Source organism: Herpailurus yagouaroundi, unplaced genomic scaffold, assembly GCF_014898765.1.
Source record: "Herpailurus yagouaroundi ecotype Mexico unplaced genomic scaffold, PumYag 141, whole genome shotgun sequence".
Lineage (NCBI taxonomy): Eukaryota > Metazoa > Chordata > Mammalia > Carnivora > Felidae > Herpailurus > Herpailurus yagouaroundi.
In genome coordinates, this window is record NW_024412396.1 from 55,141,963 (window position 1) to 55,160,959 (window position 18,997).

Sequence of the window (18,997 nt, forward strand, 5' to 3'; positions counted from 1 at the left end):
GACAGAGCCCTTCACCTGAGGGATCTGACACTATCTCTGGGTAGACAGTGTCATTACTGAGTTAATTGTAGAACACGCAGCTGGGGTCACAGAAATGCTTGGTGTGGGGACCTCCCCCCTCCACCTGGTGTCAGAAGTGTAGTAAGTGTGGTGGCTCAGTGAGAGTAGAGGAGAAACCCAGGAGGACTGAGACTTTTCTCACTCACTTGGTTATACTCCATGGCACGTATCCTAGTCTGCAGTTAACTTTTAATTTATATATTATCTGTTTAATATTTGTTTTCCTTGATGAGGTTTGAGGAAGATAATGAATCTCACCTTCTTCCTTCTCTGGGTTCAGAGTCAATTAAGAAATAAGACACAGGAGTCAGAGATAAAACATCGGCATTATTACTGGTAACAAAACTACTCTGACAACTTTGCTCATTGCTGACACTTATGACTCATTCCAAGAGAGATGCCTTAGTTTTTACAGTTGGACGATGTCCTTACAGGATATAAGCACTACTCACAATCACCCATTCCCCACTTCTTTCAGGAGTTATTGTAAACATTTCCAGGGATTAAAAAAATTAACCTCAATCTCTTTTAATGCAAACAATTGCCATGTGGCATGCTGGGAGTGGAATTGCAAGAGAGAGCGCATAGGGCTCTGGCCAAACAACAGGGCAGGGGCTGGGAGATAATGGACAGTGTGTGCATAGGCCTGCACCTACATGGGTGTAGTAAATAGGGGTGCTTCTCAGCAAGCAAAGGAGGCCCCTCTTAGAATGCTGGGCTGGGAGTGACAGAGATGGATATTTAGGGGGAAAATCACCCAACATTTCAGAGTCTCGAGCCTGTAGGCACCCTAGAATCTCTGGCTGAAAAGAGAGACCCCAGTTTTTCACTCCTTTTGAAAGGATATCTTGAGAGTTAGTGAGATTGTATGATTGTGGAAGGTTGCCAGGGGCTATGGACTGGGAGACATAAGAAGAGAATGGATAGCAATAAATCTGGGGAACTCAGAAAGAATGTTCAGAGAGTAGAAACTTTATATACTGATTGAAAGTAAGCAAAGAAAGCCACTTTAATGCTTATAGTGAGACTGCAGCCACATTTGGGGAAGGTAAACTAGAGGGAGGAGATGAGGGGAGATGGGAGAGGCCTTGCCTGGCTTACAGATAAGAGGCAAAAAAAACCCCCCAGAAATGCTGTTACCTGTAGAAGTGAGGCTGGGATTCAGCTGTGCCCCTGGAGGATTGCTGTCAGTGCAACAAACTAACAGCTTGTTGTACTCAAATGGGAGTTGAGTAAAAAGCCATTGTTAGAAGGAATGTAAACAAAAACTGCCAGTTAGGCCCACAGAAAAGCATTTTATGTGTTTGAAGCTTAAGAAACAATGGTTCAGGTTCAAGGTTATGTGGAGTTTTAAGCAAATAGTCAGCAGGGTTTACTTTAGGAGGGCATCTTGACACACAACCAAATGACCCAAATAAGGCAAGCACTGTGGAGTTCAGGCAGCAGGTAAGTAAGCCCTTCTGTTCACAATGGGCATCCCAGTCATTCCTTATTTATTTACCTAGTTTTACTTTAGAGTCCAGTTTAGTAGGACTCTAGTAGGAAATGTAATAAATCCAACCTTAGGGACACAGTGGCCTTGAAAAATGTAGGTAGCAATCTAGCAAATTACACGTCTCGTGCAATTTGGTGGGCAAGTCGGTGGGAAGGTGGAACTGAGCTCGCAAATTTGCAGCTTCCAAAGCCATCGGTTTTGAAGACTATGGGGTTACCTAGGATGGCAGTTGACTTTTACTCCTTTAAAAGTGAAGTTTAGGGCTAGATTGGCCCTTTGATATTATCTAATCCTACCCTGTCATTTTAGGAAAGATAATAGACCCAGAGAGGTCAGAGTTTTGCTAAAGATTACAACACCTAGCTAGCAGTTGACTAGGATTCCAGTAATCTGAAGGTGTGCTGTGATAAGACTGGAATATGGGAAGTCTATGTCTGTGGGGTATGAATGACAAGCTGGCTCTCCTGAGGCTGTCTTCAAGTCCCTCAGTCCACTTGTCCCCGTGCATGAGTCTTGTGGGAATCTCTGGCTTCCCTGACAGCCACCAGGAAGACTTGGGAGAGCCTCTAGGGCCATCAGTGAGTCCTAAGTGAACGGTTTCTGCATGGATGAGCTTCCCGCCGCCACTACTTGGCCTCTGGCTGCCTGCTGTGGCCAGCTGGCTAGGAGGACAGCAGAGGCTTTTGTGCAATATTCTCTCCTTTGCAATTTCTGAGGAAGAGAGCTTATATGTAGGCCCGTGACACTTGGGGATGGGAGGATTCAGCTTTGGAGACTCAGACATCAGAATTGAGAAGGGGAAGGTCAGTGCATCCTGCAGTTGATCAACTAAGTCTACAAGACTGACCTCCCTGCCTGTCTCCTTCTCATGGCCACTTTTTACTGGAGAATACCTTTAGGGTTTAACTCCCCACCAACGCCTCCTTCTCTGTCCCTCTCTGCCATACTTTGGAGGCCTTTTGTTTGTTTGTTTTTAATATGAAATTTATTGTCACATTGGTTTCCATACAACACCCAGTGCTCATCCCAACAGGTTCCCTCCTCAATGCCCATCACCCACCCTCCCCTCCCTCCAACTCCCCCATCAACCCTCAGTTTATTCTCAGTTTTTAAGAGTCCCTTATGGTTTGGCTCTCTCCCCCTCTCTAACTTTTTAGGAGGCCTTTTGGAAAGGTGCTTACCTACTGTAAGAGAGAAAGAAACATCCAGGATGTCAAAGAGCTGATGGCTGAAGGGAGGATATAAAGTAATGATGTCAACTCTCCTTCCATTTCAAACCCAGCCCCAAAGCTATATTAGGCTAGTGCACACAGCATTATTCAACAGATCTTTGTTGATTGAATGAATACACTGGCAGTAACAAAGAGATTGAGATTTTGGAACACGGTGGGGTATGTTTAGCATGAATTCTCTGATCTCAGGGAAAAGAAAACAGAAAGGCAATTTTCATCTAATTTCAATCAGAATATTCTGGAGATGAAAGGGATCTTAGTGATTATTTGGTTTCTTTGTTGTTTTACAAATAGGAATTTAATGACTTGCATTTCTTGCTGGTTCAATAACATACATTTAAATATTTTTGTTTTTGAATTGAATGGAATATATATTGGATAGATACTCAGATTGCTCTTGCCTCAAATTTCCCATTTGCTGCTCATGTTTCCTGAATGTTTCCTTGTGGAGTGGCTCATTAAGGTGAGAAACAGGTGGTAGCTTTGGGGTCTTAATGCTTTAATCCTACATTTTACCATTCCTAACTGGGCTCCCTTAACAGTTACAAAAACTGTGGGAGGGTCAGATTTACAAATACTGACAATGTTGCCAGGGCTCTTTTGATGAGTGCAGTTCAAAAGCATAACACAAAGTCTCCACCCTCTTCTTTTTTTTTCTTTTAAAGCTATTACATACTACTATTAAGTAATTTAGATAATCTAGAATGCTAATAATCAAGACCCATGCTCCAAAACACCACACAGCAAATAGATGCAGGATTGCAGTCCAGTTTCAGCTCTTAGAGAATTGAAGGGAAAGGCAGCACAATGGCTACGAGCCTTTAGGGACATCACTCAAATTGTTGAAGCCTTGCCACAGCCAGAACCATGTTTAGCACACAGTAGGTTCTTAATACTTATTATGTGATGAATGCATATATCTGTATAAAGACAGTACTTAAATGCTTTTCAATAATGACCTGAAAACTATATCAGAACAAGTCTTAACTTTGCCCTGCACAATCAAATGATATGTGTGCATGGCAGGCACTTGACAGGTGATATACACTCTATTGCAAAGTTGCAACTGCTACTTCTGTCATTTATCCATGGAACAAACATTTAGTGAGTATCCACTACATGTAAGACACCAGAGATAAAACTTTGAACAAATTATTATTGATAATAATAATATAGGAGAGAGTATGGGCTTTGGAATTGGACTCACCTGGATCTGGATACACTCTTATGACCTCTAGAGTGAATTGGGGCATACCAACTTTATCTGAGCCTCACTTTTTGCATCTGTAATATGGGGATATTAGTACTATCCATGAAAGTTGGGTTGTTACGGAGATTAAGTATAAAGTAAAAAACATCTGTAACATTTACAAAGTCACAGAAGATGGTCAGCACACATTTATTACTGGCAGTACTAGTTAGCCGTGTGGGAAGGTTTTCCCAGAAATGTTTCAGATGCTATGGCATTTCACCACGAGAGGGAGGCATAACCACACTATTTGGAACACAGCTTTCTCCCCACACAGATGGCTCTCAGCACTCAACACAGTGTTACTCCCATATTGTGAGTTTAACGCAACATTTAAAGGCCTAAATAGCTTAGTATAATATTTTAAAAGTGGCAGGTTCTAACCTCCAGGGTTCTAGTCAACTGGGTATTGATAAGAACGATCAATTAAGTATTCTGCATTCCAGATGTTGAGAATATTCTTGCAATGAGGACTCAGCTGGATCTGAATTGTTGAGTCTTAAAAATTAAGCCAAGTTATCTAACAGCATCAGGCTGTCTTTGGCTAAATCCAGAATTTCATGGAATTGGTCAAGCTGTTAAACTTAGGCCTCCTGGCTGCCATTTGAGATTCATATAAATTCTTTACTTTGAGACATTCTAGATCAAAGATTTGAAGATGCAGTCTTTCATTTAACATATATTTATTGCGGACCTACTAGGTACCAGGTGCTGTTTTCAGTGCTTACTATTCAGCAGGAGATTAAAAAACCTCAAATGAAGTCATTATCACTATCATTAAGCAATAGATCAGATTTATCAAATTCCTAAATGGAAAGTGACAAGAAAGAAGCAGCCAGTGTGTGAAACAATAGGGCAGGGTGATTGGTTCTTGCATCAGGGCTTGTAACTAACTTTCTCAGATCCCTTTGTTGGAGTGGCCCAGTGCTGGCCCTCGCTCATGGCTGATGTCCTGGACTTGACTAATGCAACGTCCCAGCCACGAACATTTGCATTAGTGATTCTAAATCCTCATGCCATGACACACGGGTGTAAACTGGGAACTGTAAGGAGTAAATAGGGGAACATTTGCTGTTCCTGTGGATCTCAGCCTGGAAATCAGGCAGCCCAAACTGTAGCTCGCTTCATCCTCCTGAGTCACTCTCATTTCATTTTGTTCCCTCCTTCTGGTAGGATGACAGAAACTTCCTTTAGTTGTTTTGTGTGTCTAATTCTGGGGTTGGTGGTGCGGCCGGGGGCAGAGGGTGACGTGAAGACACTGATGTGTCCACAGAGGCAATCTTGTAAGCCCTGGATGTCATCTGGGCCATGGACACCTGTTGAGAAGTCCGTTACTCATCTGGTGCCTGGTTATCAGTTCACTCAGGTTACCAAGGAGACATCCATCCTCTCTCCTGTAAGTTTCAGATTCATTAGCTCATTCACCTACTTCCTGTGCCTTTAGGGGCAGAGAGATTGCCTTGTCCCACTCTGTGGGGCTGCTGTGGCCCTGTCTAGTTGTCCCAGAAACACCAGGCATCTCTTCCTTCTCTGAATCTTGCTGCCTCCCAGAGTTTTTCCCTAAGAATGGGGAGCCTCTTCCCTGCTCTCTGATGCCTCATCTCAAGCCTGCCTGGGGACTTCAATGCCTCCCTGGGATTGGCCCAAAGTAGGCCCCCCTTTCTCTGCATCCTCAGCTTCTGTGATCTCATTGCGTCCCCTGAGGCTTTCTACCTCAAGCTTGGGGAATTCTTCCAAATTTAGGAGTGGGAGGGAGCCTTGCTCTTTTATTCATGATTTATCTCTAAAAACCTGTACCCCACATTAAGGAATCTACTCTTGAAATCATTGTTGCACTATATGCTAACTAATTTGGATGTAAATTAAAAAAATAAAATTAAAAGAAAAAACCTGTACCCCAAATTCTCTTTGTTTCACCTAATGTCTGGTCTTTTGGGAAAACCAAAATCTGGGATGAATCTTGAAGCCTGTTTGATTTTCTCCTTGTTGTGTCTCTCTGCCTCCCTTGTCCCCACAAAACAAGTCCAGGCTAACCTAGATGCTTGGGGGTGGGCAGGAGGAGAAGGATAGAAAGGTGAAAAGGGATACAGAGAAAAAATATTGGTTAATATTTCAAATATATTATCCTGCCATACCAATAATAAAGTACCAACATTTGTGAATGATTTATCTTTTTTATAAATTGGAGTGGTTTCAAGGTTATCCCTATAATAACTTCCATCCTGTTGTTCATTTGGATTTTAGTTTGATCATTTCTTCCTCAGGGAAGGGTCTCCTGACCTACCCTCTTCTCTGCTTTCATAGCACTGTTTTTCTCCCTCTCATAACACTTACTCTCATTTTTAATAATTGTGGTAAAGTACAAATAACAAAATTTGCCATCTTAACCACTTATTATTTATTTATTTATTTATTTTATTTGAGAGAGAGAGAGAAGAGGGGAAGAGAGAGAGAGAAAGAGAGAGAGAGAGAGAATCCTTAAATAGGCTCTATGCTCAGCATGGAGCCTGACATGGGGCTGGATCTCGCGACCCTGGGATCATGGCCTGAGCTGAAATTAAGAGTTGGATGCTCAACTGACTGTGCCACCCAGGCACCCCCATCTTAGCCATTTTTAAGCGTATAGTTCAGTGGCATTAAACACATCCACTGTGACCACGAGTGTGGTCCACTGTGCACCACTGTGACCACCAATCCATCCACAGTGTTCTTTTCATCTTACAAACGTAAAATAATTTTAACTTTGTGTGATTCTTTGATTAATGTTTGCCTGCTTCACGAGGATCTCAGCTCCATGGTGGTTCAGACTGTGTTCTGTTCTCCTCATTGATATATTTTAGCATCTGGCACAGTGTGTACCATAGAGTAGTTGCTCACAGAATAGTAGTTACTGAATGAGTGGGTGGCTCTCATTTCCTTTCCTTATATGCATTCTTGAGTAGGACAGAAAGGAAATAGGTACAGCTAGCATGCCAGAAACTTCTCACAACCCTGGGTGCATGTGGGAGTATGTTGTACAATTTAACAACGTCTAGAGAAATTTGCATGTTTTGGGTTAATATGGTAGACTCACAATGCATCTTTTCCCCAAAACCCAATGAAATAAGGAAAAACTGTAAAAGCAAAAACAAACAAAAATACAGTAACCAAAGGAGGAAAGAGACATAGTATATATCAATAAGGTTAAAGAAACTAGCCACTGTGAAGACACTGAGAAGATGCTGGAACAGAGTAGAATCCCAGGCTGCCCTGGACTCTCTAGAAGCCAGACTGGATAAGCCAGAGGCAATAACATTCTGAGAAATCTCATGAGTAATCCCAATTTGAAAAGAGGGAAACTGAGTAAACCAACCTTCTATTTTTCTTCATCTGACTGAGAAATAGTGGGAATGAATCCTGAAAGAAAGGGGCATAGGTGTAGGTAGCTCCTTGGTTAGGCATGGAACTAGAGAAACCCACTGACATGCATGGTCATCTAGCAATGGGAACAAGATACACACATTGCCAAAGGGTGGCCCTTTGGACAGTACAGATATCAAGATGGTGGAAGAGAGCAGGATTAAGTTTTCTAACCAAAGCTGCTCTACCCACCAATTCCAGGTGAGCCCTCCCATCTGTGTTTTGGACAGGAAACTAAACTTGTCTCAGCTACAGTGGGAAGAGTGCCAAGAAGTCAGCCCACTACAACAGACCAGCTAGAAAGTCCATTCAGGGCTGTCGAGCATGAACAAAATATAAATGGCATGGCAGGAATGCAAACCTTCTACAGCAGAAGACACAACAAACTACAAACCAAAGTCAATAAGCAAGAAGTATATTACACAGATTCTGTTTTAGAAAAAAACATAAGGAACAGAAGAAAATGCTTTGCAATCTATGTTATAGAACAATTTGACTTTAGAAGAGAACAAATATAATAAATTGGTAACTCAAACATAGTAAAACAATAGCATGCAATCAAGGAGTTATGGAAACCTGTGGAATTCAGTTCAAGAACTAAATGATATCACTATGGAACTAATAACTGGGAATAGCAAAGAGCAACATTTAAACATTGCTGAAATTTGAATTATTAATATAGAAGAAAGACTTGAGGCAATCTAGGTAAGTGTAATTAAAAGGGTAAGAATTAAAGCAATCGAATTGAAACTAATAGATGTAAAATGCAAGAAAACAAATCAACATAAAAGTATTGGGTGGCTCTAAAGAAATATTCAGGGAAATAATGAAGATCCTGTTTTCTCAATTAAAGATAACACTGAGTATACAAATCCAAAGGGCATACTATGTTCTAGAAAAATTAGAAGAATAAAGTTCAACACTAAGACGTTTTAGTTAAGAAGCTAAAACTCAATAATAAGAAACAATTCTTTAGGAATCTAGGGAGAAAAGGCAAGTCCTTCACAAGGAGAAAAAAAAACTAGACTGGTCTTAGGTTTTCCCACAGTTTTTAGAGGCAGAAGACAATGGAACTAGAGCTTTAAAATATTCCTAGGGAAACGTTTGACTGTGAACCCTCTTACCTGTCTAAGATGATGTTCAGGTGTAAAGGGAATTTGAAACACAGAAGAATTTATTTTATTTCATTTATTTATTTTTCCAAATTTTTATTTAAATTTTAGTTAGTTAACATATAGTGTAATACTGGTTTCAGGAGTAGAATTTAGTGATTCATTGCTTACATATAATACCCAGTGTTCATCATAACAAATGCCCTCCTTAATACCCATCACCCATTTGGTCCATCCCCCACCCACCTCCCTCCATCAACCCTCTGTTTCTTCTCTATCATTAACAGTCTTTTATGGTTTGTTTTCCTTCCTCTCTGCACCCTACTTCTCATATGTTCATTTGTTTTGTTTTTCGAATTCCACATATGAGTGAAATCATATGGTCTTTTATTTTTCTTTTTCTGACTGACATGTCGCTTAGCATAATCTACTCTAGTTCCATCCATGTCATTACAAATGGTAAGATTTCATTCTTTTTGATGGCTGAGTACTATTCCATTATATGTGTGTGTGTGTGTGTGTGTGTGTTTATATATGTGTATGAGAAAATATAGATATATATATATATATATATACATACATACCACATCTTTTTTATCCATTTATCAGTCAATGGACATTTGGGTTCCTTCCATAATTTGGCTATTGTTGATAGTGCTGCTATAAACATTGGGGTGCATGTGCCCCTTTGAATCTGTATTTTTGTATCCGTTGGATAAATACCTAGTAGTGCAATTGCTGGATCATTGGGTAGTTCTATTTTTAACTTTTTGAGGAATCTCCATTCTGTTTTCCAGAGTGATTGCACCAGTTTTCATTCCTACAAACAGTGTTAAGAGGGTTCCTCTTTCTCCCCATCCTCACCACCATCTGTTGTTTCCTGTGTTGTTAATTTTAGCCATTCTGACAGGGAAACAGAAGAATTTAAAGAATTCAGTACCTGTATGAGCTTCTTGGGGAAAAAAACTACATGCAGTTAAAGCCAGCCACTTAATGTGTGAATCAAAATGCAGAATGCAGGAATGTAGAAACCCTAGAAAATGCTGTGTTGAACACTAAATTCATATAAATGTAGAATTCATGTTAAACAGCTATGAGAATTATGTGTAAAGAACAAAATGTGAGTGTTGTTAACATAGACAATGTAGAAACTATAATGTAACTAGCAAATATCAGGAAGAGGGGAGAGGATAGGAAGATATGTGAGAATATGAAAGTCTTCATCTCTCATAGCAAATAGCAGGGAGTGAAGAGAAACTTGTATCAAAATAAGTAGCTTAAAAAATCCTGCAATCTTCAGATTTTTTTAAAGTTTATTTATTTTGAGAGAGAGAGAACATGAGTGGGGGAGGGCAGAGAGAGGGGGAGAAAGAGAGAATCCCAAGCAAGGTTTGAACTCTCGAAATGTGAGATCATGACCTGAGCCTAAATCAAGAGTCAGACACCCAACCAACTGAGCCACCCAGGCACCCCGACATGTGTGATCATTTTAACTTAATATGAACAGTTATTCCTGGCTGTGGGATTTTGATTTTATTTCAAACTTTGGCTTTATGTTTTCTACATTCTTCGTTATACAATATTTGTTTCTACATTCTTTTTCCACATTCTTTTTACATTTATTTATTTATTTATTTATTTATTTATTTATTTAATTTTTGAGAGAGAGAGACAGAGGGTGAGTGGGGGAGGGGCAGAGAGAGAGGGGGAGACACAGAATCCGAGGCAGGCTCCAGGCTCTGAGCTGTCAGCACAGAACCCGACGTGGGGCTTGAACCCATAGACCGTGAGATCATGACCTGAGCCAAAGTTGGACACAAGCAACTGAGCCACCCAGGCGCCCCTACATTCGTTACATTTTTATAGTAAGTTTGTAGCATTTTTCTGAAAATGAGTGTTTTTTTTAAATTAAAAAAACCTAGGAGAGCCTGGAAGTCAACACAATGTATTAATAGTGGCCAACTCTAGGTTGGTGGAAATTGGGTGATTGTTATGTTTTTGCTTTGTACTTTTCTGAATTTGTTTAGTTTTTTAAAGACTTGTAGAGAGAAAAATAAAAAGGATAAGTTGGGAATATCTGCTTCATGTCAACTGAATAGCAATCATGCAGGCCTCATTTATGGACTGCCTAATATATTTAGGGACAGGTTGATAGAAGGACTGGCTGGCCCGAATGGGTTGTGGGATCTGTCATAATAAGCTGCAGGGTGACAGGCTGGTGTGGTACACGGCCACTCTTGGGTGGTCTAGGAGAAAAGTGACAGTGTCTGGGTACTGGGAGTCTCTTTTGAGAGACTAGCAGAATTAAAGAAATTTCAAGAGAACAGTCAGACCTATTCATCATTGCATATACTTAAATATGCCATGACTCAATTTTCCCCTTGAAGCATAACACCTTGTAAAGTCTGGGAACACTTATAGGTGTTAATTTTTTCATTGACTTTGTAATGGAATTTTATTCTACTTATTAAGCATTCGACACAGAGGGAAATACATCAATGAAAACCAGTGAAACAATAAAAATTTTATACCAAAAATAAGAGCAGATTTTGTTATATTAATAGGAAGAGGATATGATGCCTAAACAGTAGGTAAAACACAAAGCTACTATGGCTAAAAAGTAGCTATGTGTCCATAATGTCCTAACCATGCTGGTCTGATTCTTTACTCGTTGCTCTACACAGGCAGGCATGGCAGAGTCAAAAGAGCATGAAGGTTAATGTCAAAGTCCTGCTCCTCCACCCACAGTTTCCTTCTCCAGGAAGTAGAGAGACTAAAGCTGACTTTGTTGGGTTTGATTCAGATGACGTGTGTGTAAAGCACCATGAATGATTTAGTGGAGGTCATTATTATTGAAGCACGTTGATGAACAGGGCAAACCTCTTCCTCTTCTCTAGAGTGACCACCGATTAGCTGTTACTTGAAAGGTGCTGTCTTTATTTCCAATTGGACCAGTTACCAACCTGTACAGGGAGTCCACCGCAGAATTAAACATGAATTAAACTTTAGGGGCACCTGGGTGGCTCAGTTGGTTAAGCATCCAACTCTTGATTTCATTTCAGGTCATGATCTTACAGTTTGAGAGATTGAGCCCTGCTGTTAGCACAGAGCCTGCTTGGGATTCTCTCTTTCCCTCTTTCTCTGCCTCTCTCTCTCTCTCTCTCTCTCTGTCTCTCTCTCTCTCTCTCTCTCTCATAAATAAATAAATAAATAAATAAATAAATAAATAAATAAACACAGGAAAACATGAACGAAACTTTATTCAGAGGGAGAGTTTGGATGTTCTAGTTGATGACCCTGAAACTGTAAAGAGAAGCATGTGTATGAGGCCCATATGTTAATCTCATGCACAAAGAGCTGGAGGGACCACAGAGAGGAGCTGATTCACTATCCTCACTTTCTAGGTAAAGACACTGAGACTCAGAGAAGTGAAGGCTTGCTTAGGCTCATACCTCTACTTTGGCTAACAGGGAAGTTTGAATGGAAGGACTAGCTTACGGAGAAGCACGGAAGTTCAGAACCTAGATTGGGGAAAAGGAGTTGACCCTGAAACCTTCTTGGCGGAGCACATGCGCCATTCATCAGGATGATGTAATTCCAGCAACCTGTGTGTCCTTGTGGTGAAATGGCCACTCCATGTTATCAAGAAGCCTTGCTATCTTTTCTTCTCTCCTTGGTTCATCTGCTGATGAGCACATTGTCTAATCTAGAAGCCTCAGTGGTCAATAGCTGTTATTGGTAATGTGTACATGGAGGAGACCTGAACATTCTTGGACTGCAAAGAAGACAGTGTTCAGGAACAAAGCCGGAGCTAGACCCTGGAGTGCTCCTGGTCCAGAAGCGAGGGACCACGGGCCAGGCACTGCTGGACAGTAAAAGAGTTGGGGGTAGAGCAGTCAGGAATGAAGATAGGGCACTGTATGTAGTTGTTGTGGTCTCACCTAGAGGGGTTTACTTTAAGACCCCAGGAAGGAGTGGCTCAGTGATGAAGTGATGCAGGGAGGACACAGGTCCATGGAGACTTGGGAACAGGTGAGGGTTATAGTGACTGCCTCTTAGACACAGGTCTTTAGCCTGAAGTGGGCAGATTTGGCTGACCTTATTCCCTCACGTGGGGATTGAAAGTCTGCATCTTGGAAGTATGTACTTCTTTCCAGAGGAGCCTCTGGCAGAGGTTTGGACAGGGCTGTGCTAAGATTTGTGCTTTGCCGCATTTTTATGTATTCAACCTCCTACCCGTCCCCTCTCTCCTCACTCTTCCTTTCTCCAGGGTCTTCCCATTTGCAAAATCGAGAAAGCACACATTTAGCCACAACAGGAGAACAGAACAAAGATACTTTATGAAAAAGAGACATGATCTCATAGAAGAGGGATGTTTATTTACCCCAGCCCTGGAGAAGTTCATTCTAAGGGCACAATTCTAAAAGCCAATGAGACAAACACCTGTGGGGGAGCTGGGTGCTTAAAGTAAGTTAAGACTAAAGAATGGTCGTTGCCTCGGGGCCCTAAAATCTAAAGGAACTAGCACAGATTTAAAGACAAACTCTCAAAGTTACCTTTTCCTCCCCACTGACTTTAATTTTTTATTTTTGCTGTTTTTCCTGAAGTCTTTTTTATATTTGGAGAGGAGAAGAATGTCCTTGGGGAGTCAGGAGAATTGGGTTAAAATTAGGAACTGTGGACATCAGGTGTAAGCAGTGAATTTCAGAGAGAGTCACAGTGGAAGAAGGTGGGTATGGAGTCAGGGGTTAGACTTTGCTCACCGCCAGGTTCATTTTCCCCAGAATCTACCTTTCTCTTACGTACCTGTTTTCTCCTCCTCCTAAGGCTGAGGCATGTCCATTGGTTTACTCTTTTACATGCTGAGCTAAAGATTTCTTAAACAAGGTCACCTCCCAGCTCTTGAAGAAACAGTCTGTTGTTAGGCTCAACACATAGTAGGTGCTCAGATATTCACTAAAGTAATAAGTTAATAAGTTTCAGGCTTAACACAAACAGAGTAACTGAGGCTCAGAGACATACTCATTCACTGTACAAGGTTGTATCCTAGCCAGGAGCAGAACTTCAGGTCTGGTTGAGGTCAGGGAAAATGCACATAAAAATAGTGAATTGTGGATGCAGGGTATTGTCAGTGTTCACATGATGAGTACAGGGTGTTAGCCGTCAACTCACAGGAGGGCAGTGTGGGCTGAAGCCACCAGTAAGACTTCCTGGAAAAGGCGGGGCTTGGGTCAAAAGAGAATCAGTGAGGAGGCAGGAGGGAAAGCAGGCAGGAGGTAAGCTTTGAGCCAAGGCTAAGGGGCAGTAATGTTTGTGAATTATTTAGTTCACTAATACCTGGAGTATTGGTGTCCCTGGTAGACTGGTTTGGCTAAAGAAGTCTGAGTGGAGGCACTGTGGCAGATGAGGCTGCAGAAATCAGCAGATGCCAGGCTGGGAAGTGCTGGCCCTCTTTGTCATTTGCATCGTCCTGGTTCTTGATTCCCAGGATGAAGTGGACCCTTGGGTACGTGCACTGCTCATATGCCCCCTTCAGGACTAGGCACACATTCTCCCAGCTGCCAGGAATGTTGCCAGCTGAGAGCCCATAGTTGAGTTTCTCCCCCGAAATGAACTGCCTCATTCACTGTCATGACTAGTTGATGTGGGGGTACAAAGGCCCCATCCCCTTGCCCCAAAGGTGGGTCAACTCTTAAGACCCCAACTTCAGAGCTCCTGTGTGACATGCCAAGGTCTCTGCCCTCCCCCCCACCCCCAACAATGTCTCCCTCTGCCCGTTTCTGCTCCTCACTCCCTTGCAGGTATGTTTCAGGAGAGCACTCCCTGTATGCTTTCTGCATGGAAATCTGCTGTTTCAGCATCTGTTTCCTAGGGGACCTGACTTAAGCCAGTTGAGACACAAATGTTTCTAAGAAGCAGACTCTGAGAAAATTGAGAACAATGAAAGCCCCATTGCCTATGGCACGTGGAGTCATGCTAGCCCTTGGCCTGCTGGAATTGTGCAATCATTAGAACTTGGCCAGGGGTAAGAGAGAACACTGGTGGTTCAATAGCTCAGGCACAGGAAGGGTTTGGGGAAAGCATTAATGATAAGGTCTTGTATTTGAATAGCTCTTGCTGGGGGGCTATTGATGCCCTGGTGAAAGACTGAGGATGATCAATGACCAGTTTAAGTCACTGACTAGTGAAGGCTAGAGGTCCTCCTTGGTAGGTATAAATATTCTCTTTTTTTTTTATGTTTATTTATTTTTGAGAGAGACAGAGAGACAGAGTGTGAGCAGGGGAGGTGCAGAGAGAGGGAGACATAGAATCCGAAGCAGGCTCCAGGCTCTGAGCTGTCAGCACAGAGCCCAATGCAGGGCTGCAACTCATGAACCGTGAGATCATGACCTGAGCCTAAGTCAGATGCCAAACCAACTGAACCACCCAAGTGCCCCTGTAGGTATATTCTTGACTATTGCAGCCAGAGGGCAGGAAGGTTGAAGAGATGGCTCAGTATTTAATTATATGAACTGTGGATCTCCAGAGAAGGTTGAATTCACAGCCCAGCAGGTTTCCCTCACCAGGTCAAGACCCAGACCCCGAGTAGGAGGAAGGAGGACTCTGAAATTTGGGATGGAGACATCTGAGCTGATGCATTCAGAATTTTTTAATCCCCAGAAACCCCTGAACCATTTGGGTCTGCAGAAGTAGCCGACTCTGCCTTGCAGTTATCTGAGGCTTGATGGGTTGAAATGTGGGACTAGGAAGGTTATAAGACTAGAAATGAGGGGAAGGGTGTGGGAGATGACAAGAAGGAAAGAGGTTTGTGTTCTGGTGGTCTAATTCTTCAATGGCTACTGGAGTAGGAGGCGATTTAATACATTGATGAATAAGGTATTGTAATAGAAATAAATATGGTTTGTCTATGTGCAGATTAGGTATAGTAAATCTCACATGTCCTCAAGATAGAATGTATTTTTCTCTTCCTATTTTCCAATTTCCATTTTCAGTTTTATGTCATGAAATAATAATAACAATTCTTGCAACAGTGATTACACTAATAAATAACATTGTGCATTAGTGCATGAGAATGAAGAATGTACATTATAAATAATAATAGTTTATTTATGATACTCTCTCTACTCACCCTTTCTATTCTCTCAGCAAGGTGCTTGGGGGATCTCAAAAAGCTACCACATACCCCTGTACACACATATTTCCAGAGGAGATATTGTTACATGTGTATTTCACAAATAAGAACTCCTCCAAATGACAGTTAATAAAAAAAAAATGGTAATCCTAGAATAAAAATCATTAGAGATGGTGAACATTTATTAAATTTATGTACCACTGAAACTTGGTTTTATGAATCTGAAACTTAATTTAGACATTTTTGGAATACAGATAGATATAGATCTTAGTAAAACATTATTGACTTCAGGTAGAAAAATACACTCACATGACATTTTTTTCTGGTAAAGCTATGCATATCCTTTAAATTTCATTGGTTTACAGATGTTTGGATTTTTGGACCAATACATTAAAAACAACAACAACAACATTTTGAAGACCAACATTGGCTGCAATCTATTTTGTGAATTAAGTTTATTTGGAAAAAAAAAAAGAGTCAGTGTTGTTTTAATACCATTATTCCATAAAAAAGAATGAAGATTGAACAGTAAAAAGGTAGGAAGAATATAATCTCACAATAAAGGCCTTTAAATTTATCCAATGAATAAAAGAATTAGCTTCATAAAAAACTCCTGGTTATTTTATTTATCTCATTTTGCTGGGAATCAATGAAAAGTTTTGTCAAGGCAGGTATGAATGCTATGCATGGACAGAAGTTTAGGAATCACTAGTATAATACATTTCTCTTTTTTTCCCTCCAATTTTTTATTTAAATTCTAGGTAGTTAATATACAGTACAGTATTCGTTTCAGGAGTAGAATTCAGTGATTCCTCACTTACGTATAACACCCAGTGCTCATCACAAGGGCCCTCCTTAGTATCCTTAGCCCACACCCATCAGCCCATCCCCCCCACCTCCCTCCATCAACCCTGTTTGTTCTCTATCATTAAGAGTCTCTTCTGCTTTGCCTCCCTCCCTCTCTGTCTTTTTTTTCTTCCCTTTCCCTATGTTCATCTGTTTTGTTTCCTAATTTCTGCATATGAGTGAGATCATATGGTAGGAATCACCAGTAGAATACATTTCTATGAATTAGGCGTAGGAACGTTTTAGTTACCTCGGCTGGTGAGATGGAGAAAGCATATCACAGGATGATTTGAAGTTGCTTGCTCTGGGGCCGCTGTTCTCATGCTTTAGCATCAGAATTCCCTGAAAAGCATCTTCAAATACATGTTGCTGCCTCAGCCTCAGAGTTTCTGAATCCATGGCTGAGAGACACAAATCTGTATTTCTACCAAGTTGCCAGGTGGTGTTCATGCTGCTGGTCAGGAGCTCACACATTGAGAACCAATATTCTAGGTTATTAAAATGTATTTTCTTTCTTTTTCTTTTTAGAGGGAGAGAGAGGGAGAGAGAGAGAGAGAGAGAGAGAGAGGGAATCTTAAGCAGGCCCCACACTCAGCACAGAGCCTGATGTGGGGCTTGATCACACGACCCTGAGATCATGACTTGAGCCAAAATCAAGAGTCGGACACTCACTTATCCACCAAGGTGCCCCTAAAATGTATTTCCTATTTTTAAGGAATGTTATATTAATTTGACAGTCTTCCTTCCTTGTATTACTTAGAAAGTAGATTCAGACAGCAACTTCTAGTTCATAGAATAGAAAATGCAAATATCTTGCCCAAGTGTTCCATGGCCCAGATGCCTCTATCACCTTATCTTTTGGGTGAATGAAGGCTGACACATCTTTGTAGAACCTTTTAAAAATAATCATCTCCTCTTTCCTTAACTACCCAAGTGGACTCTATCTCCCTCCCTCCCCCTTCTATTTCTGTCTCCCTTTTTCTTTCTTCCTCTTTCCTTATCTCCTTCCCTTTTCCCTTCCTTTCTTTCTTTTACAGATAACCCCATTAGATTCTGGGCTTGTGGAAAAGAAGTGCCTTAACTCATTTGCCTTTGAATCCTGGAATCTAGCTGCACGCCTGCTGTTGATCTTGTCCGTTTGTTTGGCGTAGCATGGCAATAACCAAATCAACGAACTGAGTAATCAACTAGTGGATTTTCTCTCCATAGATTGTCTGGATTATTCCAGTGAAACACTTTGTTTCCTCCCCCTCGGCGCCTTCCCGCTATAATCTGTGGCACGGTATTATCCTTAGATCATGTGGACAGCTATTTAAACTGCCCACTTTAAGTGTCTGCTGTGGGGTGCACTGTACCAGCCTGTAAGTCAAATATTGGAGCAAATGCATAGACGTCTCATATTTGTCAATTACTAGCCTAACTAGCCTTCCTGGATTAGAATCATGTTCAGTGTATCCCTGGCAAAAGTTTGTGTACTATTCCTGTTAGCTTTGGGGGACATCAGAGTGTGGTGCTTTAGATATCCAAATTTCAAAACCCTTCAAGGTCCTTTTGCATGTCAGACATATATGGAGTATTAAATAGGCTTTGGGTATTTTTCGAGATTCTAAAGGTAGGAATGGAAAGCTGGAGCAGTCTGGAGCATCTGAGTATTCCCGTGGCCCAATGCCCCTTTTCTCCATTTCCTATACACTGTATTGTTTTTGAAATCAGGGGACAACATAATAGGATATCAAAAAACTGACAGGTACAAATACACAACCAAATGCAGAATCTTTGATTTCATGGATTTGTTTTCACCATTCTGGCCTAGTTTTTAAGACCCAAGAGTTGTGATTGTGTGACCCAATATACAAGAAAAAGCTGAATAACTGTGGAAAAAATAGGTTTGTAATTTGTATTACATTTATCACTGTTTCCAGGTCCATAAAGACAGAGATGAGAAAGCAACATACATTCAGGATATAGACTTGGTCCAAGGAGCAGAAAGATACTCAGGTAACAGAATGGGATAGAATAGATAAAAGGGGTTGGGTTAACAAAATATTTAAGTTATTTCCTCTAGCTAACATAAAATATAACTTTTCTCTCTCTATCATATGTTAACTAAGTGAAATAAAGAACATCTTAAAATTAATTTTTGTTGGGGCTCCTGGGTGGCTCAGTCTGACTTAGGCTCAGGTCATGATCTTGTGGTTTGGGAGTTTGAGCCCTGCATCAGGCTCTGTGCTGACAGCTTGGGGCCTGGAACCTGCTTCGGAATCTGTCTCCCTCTCCCTCAGCACCTCCCCCACTCATGCACTCACTCGCTCTCTGTCTCTCTCTCTCTCTCAAAAAAATAAACATTAAAATTTTTTTAAAAAGTAAAATTAATTTTTGTCCCAAAATGCTATTTTCCATAATACCTCATGAACAAGAGTTACTCATTATTTCTTAGACATTTTTAGATTGCTTGCACTCTTTCATTTAAGA

The 18,997-nt window shown here is 41.1% G+C and overlaps 1 long non-coding RNA gene across 1 annotated transcript in view; it reads left to right on the forward strand.

The window, feature by feature from the left end:
* Positions 1–18,524, forward strand: part of LOC121032144 (uncharacterized) — a 48,335-nt gene extending 29,811 nt beyond the window's left edge. The window contains exon 3 of the long non-coding RNA XR_005791102.1: positions 18,448–18,524. This is a non-coding gene — a long non-coding RNA (uncharacterized LOC121032144). The remainder of the gene's footprint in view (positions 1–18,447) is intronic.
* Positions 18,525–18,997: the final 473 nt, after the last annotated feature.